The sequence below is a fragment of the Rana temporaria genome, chromosome 1 (assembly GCF_905171775.1).
Source record: "Rana temporaria chromosome 1, aRanTem1.1, whole genome shotgun sequence".
Classification (NCBI taxonomy): domain Eukaryota; kingdom Metazoa; phylum Chordata; class Amphibia; order Anura; family Ranidae; genus Rana; species Rana temporaria.
Window position 1 is genome coordinate 519,713,615 of NC_053489.1, and position 14,349 is coordinate 519,727,963.

Genomic DNA, 14,349 nt, shown 5'->3' on the forward strand with positions numbered 1-14,349 from the left:
ACAATTGCGCGGTCGTGCGACATGGCTCCAAAACAAAATTGACGTCCTTTTTTTCCCATAAATAGAGCTTTCTTTTGGTGGTATTTGATCGCCTCTTTGGTTTTTATTTTTTGCGCTATAAACAAAAATAGAGCGACAGTTTTGAAAAAAATGTAATATTTTTTACTTTTTTTTCTATAATAAATGCCCCCAAAAATATATAAAAAAAAAATTGTTTCCCTCAGTTTAGGCCGATACGTATTTTTCTACATATTTTTGGTAAAAAAAATTGCAATAAGCGTTTATCGGTTGGTTTGCGCAAAATTTATAGCGTTTACAAAATAGGGGATAGTTTTATTACATTTTTATATATATATTTTTTTTTTACTACTAATGGCGGCGATCAGCAATTTTTTTTCGTGATTGCGACATTATGGTGGACACTTCGGACAATTTTGACCCATTTTTGGGATCATTGTAATTTTCACAGCAAAAAATGCATTTAAATTGCATTGTTTATTGTGAAAATGACAGTTGCAGTTTGGGAGTTAACCACAGGGGGCGCTGAAGGAGTTATGTTTCACCTAGTGTGTGTTTACAACTGTAGGGGCGTGTGGCTGTAGGTCTGACGTCATCGATTGTGTCTCCCTATAAAAGGGATGACACATTCGATGCAGCCGCCACAGTGAAGCACGGGGAAGCCGTGTTTACATACGGCTCTCCCCGTTCTTCAGCTCCGGGGAGCGATCGCGAGGGGGTGGCTAGAAACTAATAGCCGCCCCCTCATCCCGGATCGCTCCCAGATGATTTCCGACCGCCGCATGTACCGGGGGGGTCCCGATCGGACGCCCGACCCACGTGTAGGCAGGGACGTACGGGTACGCCCATCTGCCTGTACGCGCCATTCTGTGGACGTATATGTACATGCGGCGGTCGTTAAGTGGTTAACGCACACTGTTAGACAGGTGAATTTGGTTGGTTGCTGATTGGTCGGTAAGTTAGAGCCTGGATATTCTTTGTTTTTGTATGTATATGCGCCCTTTCCAGCGCTCCTTATTGTATAGACCAGTCATAGGTAGGGGCAGTGACTTTTGTTTGTTGTATTTATGTCATTGTGGTCAGACAGCACAATGGCACCTTTGCTTTTATGTGCTGAGTGTGCAGTGTGCTCCTACCCTTTTAATGAGGGCTGGGCTACTTCCAGTCACCTGCCTCTTATCTATCCATCAGCAGTCATGTGCTCCTACTGAGGAGACTTAAAATGCAATGTAATAGTTAGGACTGCAGTATACAGAGCGCCTTGACGGGGCCTGCAGCTTACACATGCATTTGCAAATGCGTGCAACTTAACCTCTGTTTTTAACGCACACTGTAAGACAGGTGAATTTGGTTGGTTGCTGATTGATCGGCAAGTTTGAGCCTGTATATTCTATGTTTTTGTATGTATATGCGCCCTTTCCAGTGCTCCCTATTGTATAGACCAGTCATAGGTAGGGGCAGTGACTTTTGTTTGTTGCTCAAATTTCTGCTGTTGGAAATTCCGACAGAAAAAGTCAGATGGGGCCTACACACGGTCGGAATTTCCGACCAAAAGCTCACATCGAACTTTTCTTGTCGGAAATTCCGATCGTGTGTCCAAGTGTTGTCTGTCCAAGCATAACTGTCCAAGTGTTGATCAGGTGCCACATCTCAGTATTTAGACAAAGAGCAAAATGGATTGGGGAGGGGACTTTTGAGGCACCAACAAAACACTTTAACATTTAACTGAATATTTAAAAAATTTATGGATACAAACATGTTAAAATTCATGTGAAGATAAAACATATTACTGACACAAAAATTCCATGTCTATAACAAAATTGTAACATATCCTATTTTGATTCAACATATGATGACAGCAATACGCCTTTCAGGGGGTTCTATGTGGAGGAATACTATGAATAGGCACTACACAGGGATATTGCTGTGATGATATGTTGAGTTAAAATAGGATATGTTACAATCTTTGTTATAGACATTGAATCTTTGTGTCTGTAATCTGTTTTATTTAGAAAAATGTTCCACCAAGGATAGACTACCAACATTTGCCAACATTCCGTATGTAAATATACAGAAAAAGGTGGTCCCCCGACGAGGTTTGGGAATTTACAGGCAACCAAATATAGGTACGAAACCAGTAAGTAGAAATGTAATTTTTTAAATAAAGTTTAAGAAGTCAATAATGTGAACAACATTGGAATTGTTGACTTTCTGGCAGGCGGTTCTGGGGCTTTTTGCTTTGCGTTGGTGCGTTTTCCATCTTCTATGTGAGGTTTCCACCATCATTTATCTGATTATGAAGCTTCGACCCACTATTTCCAATGCTTGAGCTACAGACAGTAGCAATCTCATTATCATCCTGACATCAGGTTACACACATTTTTTATATTGTCAAAACTGATGGTTTTTGATTGCATGTCCTTTGTTTCATTTTGTCCAAGTCTGCCTTCTCGTTTTCAATGATGCTCACTGTTTGTTCCCTGTCTCTGTGTTACCAACTTTCTTTTGTAATTCTTGTTACAGATATATACTGCTCTCCACTAAGGAATGCCCCTGAGGAAAGGATAATATACTGAAACGCGTTGGGCATAACCTTCACTCTGGAGACATAATCTATGTCATATTACAATCACTGTAACATTTCTTGTTATATTGATATTGTTTTATCAACCAGTCAATTCCAATGTTGTTCACATTATTGACTTCTTAAACTTTATTTAATAAATTACATTTCTACTTACTGGTTTCGTACCTATATTTGGTTGCCTGTAACGTCCCAACCCTCTTTGGTGGACCCCCTTTTTCTGTAATCTGTTTTTTATATTTTTTTATTTATTTATATATACAGTTTTTTATATTTATTTATTTATTTATTTATTTATTTATATATACAGTATATATATATATATATATATATATATATATATATATATATATATATAATTTACTTTTATATATATTCAGTTAAATGTTAAAGGGGTGGTTCCCCCTAAAACTAATTTCTAACAATACATTCGTAAGACCCGTTACACTGCGGGTAGGCTGGCTTTTGTTTTGTTTTTTTTAGTACATACCTCTATATCGCCGTTTCGTCCCTTGGCGGTGGGCGTTCCTAGTTGATTGACATTCCTCCGACGGGCACATACGTGACGTCACGACTTTCCGAAAGAAGCCGAACGTCGCTGCGCAGGCGCCGTATAGAGCCGACTCTATACGTCGCCTGCGCAATGACGTTCGGCTTCTGTCGGAAAGTCGTGACGCGCAGTATGCGCCCGTCAGAGGAACGTCAATCAACTAGGAACGCCCACCGCCAAGGGACGAAACGGCGATATAGAGGTATGTACTAAAAAAAAAAAAAAAAAGCCAGCCTACCCGCAGTGTAACGGGTCTTACGAATGTATTGTTAGAAATTTGTTTTAGGGGGAACCACCGCTTTAAAGTGTTTTATTGGTGCCTCAAAAGTCCTCTCCCCAATCCATTTAGCTCTTTGTCCCAGCTTAAACTGTTCTATGATAAGGAAAATAAAGCCCATACACTATTAGAATGGAACCTGTGGGAAAAATTGGCCGATACAGGGACTCATGCTATTAGGGATAATACTAGCACTCTTTACTCTCACCCCTTTTAGATAGCCCACACTTTCCGCAACTTCTACTCCTTTTTTTTTATTTAAATATTCTTTATTTTTTTCTCAATTACAAAACATACATTTAAAACTTTTCACCAACATATTTACCGCAAAGCAATAATTCCGTCTTAGCCTATATACCACCCCCCTTTACTCCCATCCAAGCCAATCCCTTCCCCATCCCGTGGCTACTTACACAAGCATCTTTCATCTTTTATAACCTTACTATAATAACATTTTTTTACTTTTTTCCTTCCCTTTCCTCTTCTCTCCCCCCTCTTCTTCCTCCCTCTCACCACGCTCCACTTTTTGTTTACAGCAACAACTGATCTAATATTGTCTATTGTGCCCTTTGTTTCTCTCAAAAGAAAGAGAAAAAAAAAAGGAGAGAACCAGCCTCGGACTCCTATTCTAACCTCCCCTCCTGTTCTCTCAAGGGGGGCAACCCATCTTGCCCTACCAGGGCTTCCACATCTTTACAAACGTATTAAAATTGCCACGTCTAGTGAGTACCACTTTTTCCCTCCACACTGTCGTGTTTATAACCTTAACCCATTCTTCAGCTGTCGGGGACCTCAACGCTTGCCAATTTTGTGCAATTAATTTTCTCGCTTGAAATAGGCACCTCAGTACTACAGCTGTAGTGCTTGCTGGCACTCTGCCTTCCTACATATATCCCTGCAACTCTAGCTTCTAATTCTAATGTAGTCCCAAAGGTTGTGTTTATGATGTCGAGTGTCTCTGCCCAGTACCGAAACAGCTTTGGGCATCTCCACATCATATGGATGAGGTCTCCTGGCACCTGGGACACTTGTCATCTGATCTCTGGCCAAACTTAACAAGTGGAGTTCCATCCTTTTAATGTTTATTAAAAGTCAGCAACTACAAGAAAAGTAGCTGCTGACTTTTAATAAACAGACACTCACCTGTCCCACGGTCTAGCATGCGGTCGCGTGGAGCGTCGCTCCTCTCCCCCTCCTCTCCGCAGGCGCCTCCATTCACATTCTGGGCACCCGGTCATAACAGCTTTCAGCTTCATGACCGGGCATGTGCGAGTTGCGCTGCTCTCCCGGAATGGACAGGCGATCTCCTGGGACCTGTCGCATGTCCCAGGAGATCGCCTAGAGGGAGGGGTCGCCTAGGGGCAGAGGAGGAGTTGCCTAGGCGGTCCCTAGGTGGAAGTAGGAAGTGGGACAGGAAGTCCCATTCCCGCCCAAAAAAATGACATGCCAAATGTGGCATGTAAGGGGGCGAGGAGTGCTTAAAGCGGAAGTTCCACTTTTGAATGGAACTCCGCTTTAACCACTTAAGACCCGGACCAATATGTAGGTTAAGGACCTTGCCCCTTTTTGCGATTCAGCACTGCGTCGCTTTAAGTGACAATTGCGCGGTCGTGCGACGTTGTTTGTCAAACAAAATTGGCGTCCTTTTTTTCCCACAAATAGAGATTTCTTTTGGTGGTATTTGATCACCTCTGCGGTCTTTATTTTTTGCGATATAAACAAAAATAGAGTGTGAATGAATGACTTGTATAGCGCAACGCAAGCAAACTGAATCGCCTCTGGGCGCTTTTTCCAGCCAGTATCTGCTTGGCTGGTGCGGTCATTTTTACCCCGTAGAATCATGACACGCTAGGGACACACAGTCATACACACATATATACATATATACTGGGCCAATTTGGACGAGATCCAATTTACCTACCAGCATGTCTTTGGAGTGTGGGAGGAAACCGGAGTACCCGGAGGAAACCCACTCAGACACAGGGAGAGCATGCAAACTCCAGGCAGATGGTGTCATGGTTGGGATTCGAAACCAGCGAACCTTTTGCTGCTAGGTGAAAGTGCTACTCACTGCACCACTGTGCTGCCCTAAATTTTGAAAAAAAATCATTATTTAAAAAATTTTGCTATAATAAATATCCCCCAAAAATATATAAAACAATTATTTTTTCCTCAGTTTAGGCCGATACGTATTATTCTACCTATTTTTGGTAAAAAAAAACGCAATAAACGTTTATCGATTGGTTTGCGCAAAAATTATAGCGCTTACAAAATAGGAGATAGTTTTATTGCATTTTTATTAATAATTTTTTTTTACTACTAATGGCGGCGATCAGCGATTTTTTTCGTGACTGCGACATTATGGCGGACACATCGGACAATTTTGACACATTTTTGGGACCATTGTCATTTTCACAGCAAAAAAATGCTATAAAAATGCATTGTTTATTGTGAAAATGACAATTGCAGTTTGGGAGTAAACCACTAGGGGGCGCAGACGATCAATGACAGTGCCACTGTGAAGAACGGGGAAGCTGTGTTTACACACACCTCTCCCTGTTTTTCAGCTCCGGTGACCGATCGCGGGACACCGGCGGCAATCGGGTCCGCGGGCGTGGTCTCGGAGCTTCGGACCGGGTCGCGTGTGTGCGCCCCCATGGCTGGGGTTAAAGAGACACGTACAGGTACGTGATTGTGCCAAGCCGTGCCATTCTGCCGACGTATATCGGCGTGAATGGGTCCTTAAAGTGGAGTTCCGGCCACAATTTCATATTTAAATATGAAATATATTAAATATATTAAATATAAAAACCTTTGTTAGGTTGTTACAGCATTTAGACACTTTATAAAATAGAAATTGACTGGGGCCATCTTAAGTGTGGGCATCATGAAGCCAGACTGTATGACTTCCTGGATTTCAGCCTTTCAGATCTCGCACATGCTCAGTGCTGCACAAGCAGTGTCAGATCAGGTTTCAGCACCTGTGCTGTCCAAGTCACATGATTCTTTGAGACTGGGGAGTGCACAGACTCCTGGAAAGTTACACCCACTACATTCCCAGGAGTCTGTGCGGTGTAGGTTAGGAAGCATTGAGCACCTAAGTGCAGGAAGTGGGAAGATTAACTATTCTGCCTAGCAACAACACTTTGAAGGCATCTAAAAAAAAAAAAAAAAATTCGTAAAAGGACTAATGACATTTTTTTAAAACTACTGATGTAATGTTATATTTATGGGTGGAACTCCACTTTAAGTGGTTAAACAGTCTCTTAGGGCTGTAATAAACTCTGTGTACCAAAAATAAATGTGATACTTTCTGTGAAGGGGAAACCGACACCAATGGCCCCAGTTCTAATATCCTCCACTGCTCCGGCGTTATTTCCCCCATATCCTCTTCCCACCTTTCCTTATTTTTAAAAGACATTGCCCCAGCTATGGTTTTACTATACAGCTGTGCATATAACTCTGAAATTAGTCCTTTAGATATACCTGGTTTGACTATTCTTTGGAGGAGGGGGATCGTACTCCATTCCACTGCTTGTGTCTTGAACTTAACATGCAGATCGTGTCTAATCTGTAGATGCCTATAGAATGAATAATTTGGTATGCCATACTCTCTCCTTAAATCTGAGAATGATTTCAAAATACTGCCCTCATACAATTGGGTAAATCAGCTTATGCCCAGCTTTTCCCATTGTTTAATTTTACCTGATGTCTTGCAGTTCTTGCAGATATTTGTTATTCCAAAGATGAGAATATTCTATTACCCCATCAATGTCTTAACTGCCTGCCATACTTTAATAGTCATCTTTAATGTTGGGCACTTAAGGGCAAAGGAATGCACTTCCAGTGCTTCCACTACAGTGTTATGCAGGGCTCCCACTAGCATCATTCTGCCACTGGCATTCCCCCACCCAGCATAATACAACCCCCCCAGATGTTGCAACTCGGATGGCTAAAAATAACTTTAAGGGTGTGAAACAGCCATTCCCCCCTCATTTATTGGTAGCTGCATAGTTTTCAGACTAATGACTATTGTATCTTTTGCAAATTCCTTTCTATTTATGCCTGCTGTTCTGGACAATCTCACTTTACAGATTGTAACGGTCACCACCGTTTACGACCTTCCATCACCCCACGACAGCTTATCCGACCCTCCAACCATCCAGCAGGCCCAAACCATTCCATAAGAATTCCCTCAATAACGAGACTGGCAAGCTCTGTTACTGCGTCAAAATATATGAACTCCTTTAATGGTTTCTTCTCAGCTTTTTATGCAGTTACAAGCAGGTGACCGAAATCAAAGGGACACTGAAATCTCCACCCCCCTTCACACCATGGGGCTTCAATCACATACTTTTATCAATAGAATTCACATAAAATACCATCACACAATGAGTTCCCTTCAATCCACAACTTTAGACAGACGTTCTGTCTCCGACAGACAGGTAGTCACACCTGGGCATCAATAGGCTTTAAACCGTGTTATCACACGATGGAAAGGTCTAGGAGCAGACCTGAATTAACACCTTTACACAATGGACAATGACATTTCTAGGAGTAGATGCAATTAACACCTTTCAAAAGAATGTGTCCCCACATTGAATAAGCTGACAACTTGTGATATCTCAAGACATCCTGCAACCATGAATTATTATTAATGTCCAATCTCATGTAATACATGAATTATGATTCACTTGCCACCCCATCTCCTGGCTCAATCTGTGCCCAAAAGTCCTGTTACATGGCTCCCTCCTTGTGGAACACTCCGGCAGACCCGGCTTGATCCTTTTCGGGTCAACTTGGGGATGTCCGGAACTAGGAGGCCGGGATGACGTCTGTTTGCCAGGATAACCCATCAGCATTGCCATCTGGCTTACCAGGTCGGTAGCTGATTGTGAAGGTGAATAATGGAATTCAGTTCTGGAACAGTCACTTGCTTTGCTCTCTCAATGGCTCCCAAAACCTGTTGCTGATGCTCTTGGGAGAGATAGGGCACAACCTGCGCGCAAATCCCATTTAACCTTTTGACAATTTCAGCCTGTTTGTGCATTTCAATGTTCAAGCCACGGGACATCTCGTAATACATGACATAGTGTCGTTGCATCTCCGATTTCTCACTGGCCAACTTGTCACATTCCCATTTTAAACTGTGATATTGTGCCGGATCTACAGTACATGTTGGGGAAGGTAGTCTTACCTGGGTCTCAGCAGCAAGCGAGTTGGTTCCAGCAACGCGGGTCGGGGCACAGGTAGTCACTGTGTGGGCTTCAGCAGGGCACATCGGGGCATACGCAGAAACAAGGGGGGCCAAATCATTCCCCAGTAGTACATCCGCTGGCAAATCCTTCATCACCCCCACATTCACATGTCCCGAACCAACCCCCCAATCCAGGTGAACCCGGGCAACGGGTAGCCAGAAGACATGCTGGCTCTCTGGGATGAGTTTCTTCTGTAGCAGTGTCATCGTGGCCCCAGTATCGCGTAGTCCATTGGCTACCTTTCCATTGACCCAGACAGTCTGCCTGTGAAGCTGCCTGTTGTCCTGGTTAGCTGCTTGTATCGGATCTGCCTCGTGCAGAACGCCCCAATGTTCTTCCTCCTCAACGCAGTGGGCCGCAGGCATGGGTGTGCGGGGGTTCCCCTTTACTGCATGTCTCCATGACTGTGACTGCCTGGGTGGATTCCATGGACAGTCTAGCTTTCTGTGTCCTAGCTGTTTACACCCAAAACACTTGATGGGCTGTGAGTAGTCCTGGGAGTTGAACCTAGGCTGCTGAGGATAAGTGGCCGCTGGAGGTGGTGTTGTAGGACAGTCCGACTGGGGTTTGTAGGCAATAGCCAGCCGGGGTGCCACTGATCGATAATCCACCCGAGCTGTTGTCTTGACCACAGAGTTGTCCAGTTTGCGGGCGTCTGTGTATTCGTCCGCCAGGCGAGCTGCTTCAGACAAGGAGAAAGGGTTTCTGTCCCGGACCCACTCTCTGACTTCCCGGGACAGTTTGTCAAAGAAGTGCTCCAGCAGGAACACCTGCAGCACTTATTCCCCGGATTCTGCTTGGCATCCATCGACCCAGTGGGATGCTGTGCGGTGTAGGCGGCATGCCCACTCTGTATATGAGTCTCCAGTCTGCTTGCTCGTCTCTCGGAACCGCCTCCGGTATGCCTCTGGTGTGACGGCATACCTGGCCAAAAGTGCTTCTTTTACCAGTCCATAGTTCATAATATCCTTGTCTGGGATGGCCCTGAACGCTTCACTGGCCCGGCCGGACAAATTCCCAGACAAAATGGTAACCCATTCCTCTGTGGGCACCCGGTGTAGGGCACATTGCCGTTCAAAATCAGGAAAGGGATTTCTCCGTCTAAACAGAAAAAAACACTGCGCTAACAAAATATAACAATTAAATGATCGTGTGAATTAAAAAAGCTGCCAGTATTAATTACTAATTACCATAGTAAACAAAGAACACAAAATACAAGATAATACAGTGCTTAATATCTTAATCCTTGAAAATGGTGAGTGAAATAACCATGAATAATATAAGTGAACATAAGTGAATATAAGGATGAACAATTCAAAATATCGGACCCATCCAATTGATCAATGGGTGTGATAAAACATAGTCCATAAATAACAGTGAATTGAGTCCAATTTAAGTGACCAACACTATCTGCTTGTGAAAAAGATCCTCCACCGAAGATGAGATAAAAGGACACCCAATGTGTGGGAATTGAAATCTCCTTACCAGAGAAAAAGACCGGACTTTCAACGGTCTCATAGGATATAAGGATGTTTAAAGTCTTCCTTGAAAAGACTATTCCAGACACTGCTACTAACACCAGCATAAGAGCTCCAGGGGACAGAGATCCTGATCAGATCCGCTCCAGATTAACAATGTGGCGTTGATGTGTTCATAAAATAAAAAATGGTAGGAAACCACATAGTGCGTTACTGTATAAAGACTGAGTTTTAATAAAAACAAGTGTGCACTTACAGCAAAGACTTGGTAAATTCGCATGTGGGATATAGCGTGGATAGGATGGCGTTTCCTCGACCTTCCGTTTGCCTCGTACTTCCGTTCGTCACGTGTCTCTCCTTCTAACGTGATGACGTCACTACGGCTAAGCTCCTCCTACGCGTTTCGTCGCAATACGGACGTCTACGGGGATTGGCTGCCAATCCCCGTAGACGGGGATTGGCAGATCCCCGTAGATCTGATCAGGATCTCTGTCCCCTGGAGCTCTTATGCTGGTGTTAGTAGCAGTGTCTGGAATAGTCTTTTCAAGGAAGACTTTAAACATCCTTATATCCTATGAGACCGTTGAAAGTCCGGTCTTTTTCTCTGGTAAGGAGATTTCAATTCCCACACATTGGGTGTCCTTTTATCTCATCTTCGGTGGAGGATCTTTTTCACAAGCAGATAGTGTTGGTCACTTAAATTGGACTCAATTCACTGTTATTTATGGACTATGTTTTATCACACCCATTGATCAATTGGATGGGTCCGATATTTTGAATTGTTCATCCTTATATTCACTTATTATGTTCACCTATATTATTCATGGTTATTTCACTCACCATTTTCAAGGATTAAGATATTAAGCGCTGTATTATCTTGTATTTTGCCGTTCAAAATCAGCAAGATACCCATCAATCTCCCCTTCAGTTTCAATGAAGTTCTTAAAAGCAGCAAAATGTATCTTTCTCCTTTCAGTTGGTGCTGCTGTGACTTCTGCTGCTGCAGAATGTCTTTGCCGTAGCCAATTTGCATCCACAGCAGCTATAACTCCGTCTATGATCTCTGGTGGAGGGTTAGGACCATAGTGTGCCAGTCTTAGTTTGACAGCCCGATCAAAACTTGCCTCCTCCGGGGTCCTGTCTGTTACGCTGGGCCTTTCCGTTAAGTTGGGTCTTTCCGCTTCATCCATTTGGACAAGTTCTGTGAGTGGTGGAGTAGGACGCTCCGGACCGTCCGCTTCGAGTCTGCTCTCACCCAGGGACCAGACAGCTAGCTAGGCAGGCAGGCTCCTTCAAACCTCGCTGCACAAGCCAACTTGCAGCTCCAGGACCAGCTCCTTCCTCCCCCTTGGACCCCTCTCCGCCGCAGGTAAGACCCTGTCTCTCAGGGCCATCCATCCTCCCTGGAACCACGGATGGCCGTCCTTCTAAGGACAGCCATCTCTCCAGGTTAAATACGGCGGACCCCCTCTCTTCTTTACCCCCCATCGTCTCCCACACTGCCACCTACAATTGGGGCACCCCCCGCCACCCCATCGCCACCTTCGGGGCAATTTTTCGATGCCCGTTCGCATCCGCGCCAGCCTGCACAGATTCGCGGCCGCCGCGCTTAGGAAAGACCGCGGCTTCAGCCGCGGCCTAGCGGCGCGCCGCAGACGCCCTGATACAGGCCAACAAACACTGCAATTTCACCCAAAACTGCCCTGAAACACCCCCCCTATCCTTGGAAGACCCCATCCTCCCACGGACTCAACAAATCCAACTTAATTAGCCAGCGTTAGCCCCCTACCTTGAGGCCTGTGTCCTGATCAGCGGCCATCTTGGTACACCCCAGCAATAGTGACACTTCTCAACCCCCCCCCCCTCAAAAGCCAACAGCACTTGATCCAGGGTTTATCCGATCGCCTTTCAGGGATCAGGAAGGAATTTTTTTCCCCGCCGCAGCATATTGGCCCAGCTCGGCCAGGGTTTTTTTTTGCCTTCCTCTGGACCAAGCCGAGGGAGAGGATTCAGAGAATCTTCCCTCCATCACCACTCCACCCCTGCGCCCCCCCCCCCCCGGTGACTGGCGACTATGGCTAATCGACGCTACGCTGCAGAAACCATTCGGGGTCTGAGACGATTCGCCACAGCATTACCAGCCGTCACCATAAAGGCCTTAAAAATAGAGCATCTTTTAAGAATCGATCGACGACCGATCATCAAAAATTTCAACCATTTACCTCAGGTTAAGCACATATCATGTGCTTTGATCAACACAAGATCGGCAGTAAAACACCGATCAGAAATCCACGATTTCATACTACAACACGATCTAGACTGCCTCTTTATTACAGAAAGCTGGCTCTCGGCCGACTGCAACACCATTCTCGGAGAACTGGTGCCAGAAAACTATCGAATTATAACGGAAAACAGAATAGGGCAAAGAGGAGGAGGTCTGGCGGTGATCCACAAGATTCACCTTGCATTCACTAAACCAGTCCTTCAAAATCCTCTTCCATTCATGGAAACCCTTACTCTTCAACTTCAAACAAACCCCCAGGAGACTGTTCACATTCTCCTCTGCTATAGGCCACCCGGGCCAAAATCGCAGCTTCTGACTTCATTAACTGAGTTTTTTTCCACTTATACCCTTAACAGCAAACGCCTCTTGCTGCTCGGAGATTTCAATCTCTGGGCCAATTCCTCACAAGACTCCATTGCTGACGCCTGTATTGACCACCTGGAAGGGTTAGGGCTACAGCAACTTATATGTGGGCCTACTCATGCTTCAGGACACACGCTCGACTTAATTTTCAGACAAAATCTGAAAATAAGCATTTTGGAAAATGAACCATTGCCATGGACAGACCACCATGCAATTAAATTCACAATTCCCAAAATTCCCCCACAGACAAAAGCACCCAAGCCGGTGACAACACACTGGACTAGATCGCAGAAGAAGCTCCATTCGGAACTCTTCAAATCTACCTTGGGAATAAAAATTAAAACAATCCATCCACTTCAAACAGCTTCAGATACACTGGATGCCTTAAATGCAGCCCTACTACAGTCAGCCGACTTAGTAGCACCGAAACGCAAAGCCCGCACCCAGAAAAAAAAGTCCGGCTGGTTCAACAACCAGCTGTCACTACTGAGGCAAGAGCGCAGAAGGGCGGAAGCCGCCTGGAAAAGAAGCGCTTCAGAGGAAAACCTCATCACCTACAAGACAATAACAAGAAAATATCATAAAGAAATCTTCAAAGCCAAGAAACAACATTTTTCTATGGCGATCAACAATGCCCTAAACCGCCCCCGTGAACTTTTCAAGATGGTCACCCAGACCATGAATCCAGTATGCCTTGAAGCCCCCAATTCAGACACCCAAGAGTTTTGTGATGAATTATCGGATTTCTTCATCAATAAAATTGAGGAAATCCGGGAAAGTATTCTGCAAAACAATACCCCCCTCAGCCCACCACACAACACCCAGAGAAAATTTCTACAGGCAACAAAGTTCACTCTGAAACCCATCTCCATCGATGCTACAAAAAATATCATCGGTACTCTGCGAAATAGCACAGCGCCCAATGATATTATCCCCACTAAACTGCTGAAGGAATGTGCTGACATCCTGGCACCACCTATCACGCAGCTTATAAACCACTCATTTAAGGAAGGCATAGTGCCCTCCCTGCTGAAAGAGGGCACAATCCAGCCCATCTTGAAAAAACCGACCCTCGACCCCAAGGACCCAACTCATCGTCGCCCCATAACAGGCCTAAATGTCTTCTCCAAGGTAATGGAAAAAACAGTGGTACAACAGCTGCAACAGCATCTAGAAACCCACAATCTACTGGATCCATTACAATCAGGCTTCCGTCCCGGACACGGGACTGAAACAGCTTTACTCAAAATATGGGACGACGCCCTTGAGGCCGCAGACGAAGGAGAATCTTGTCTCCTGGTTCTGCTGGACCTAAGCGCAGCCTTTGACACGGTAGACCACAAACTGTTACTGAGGCGTCTGGCTGAGGTAGCCAGAGTCGCAGAAGGTGACATACCATGGTTCTCCTCCTTCTTGGAAAACCGTTCACAAACAGTTAAACTGGGATCTTTCGTATCTGAGAAGCGCACGGTGTCATGTGGAGTCCCCCAAGGATCCCCCCTGTCGCCGGTGCTTTTCAACATCTATCTTCGCCCTC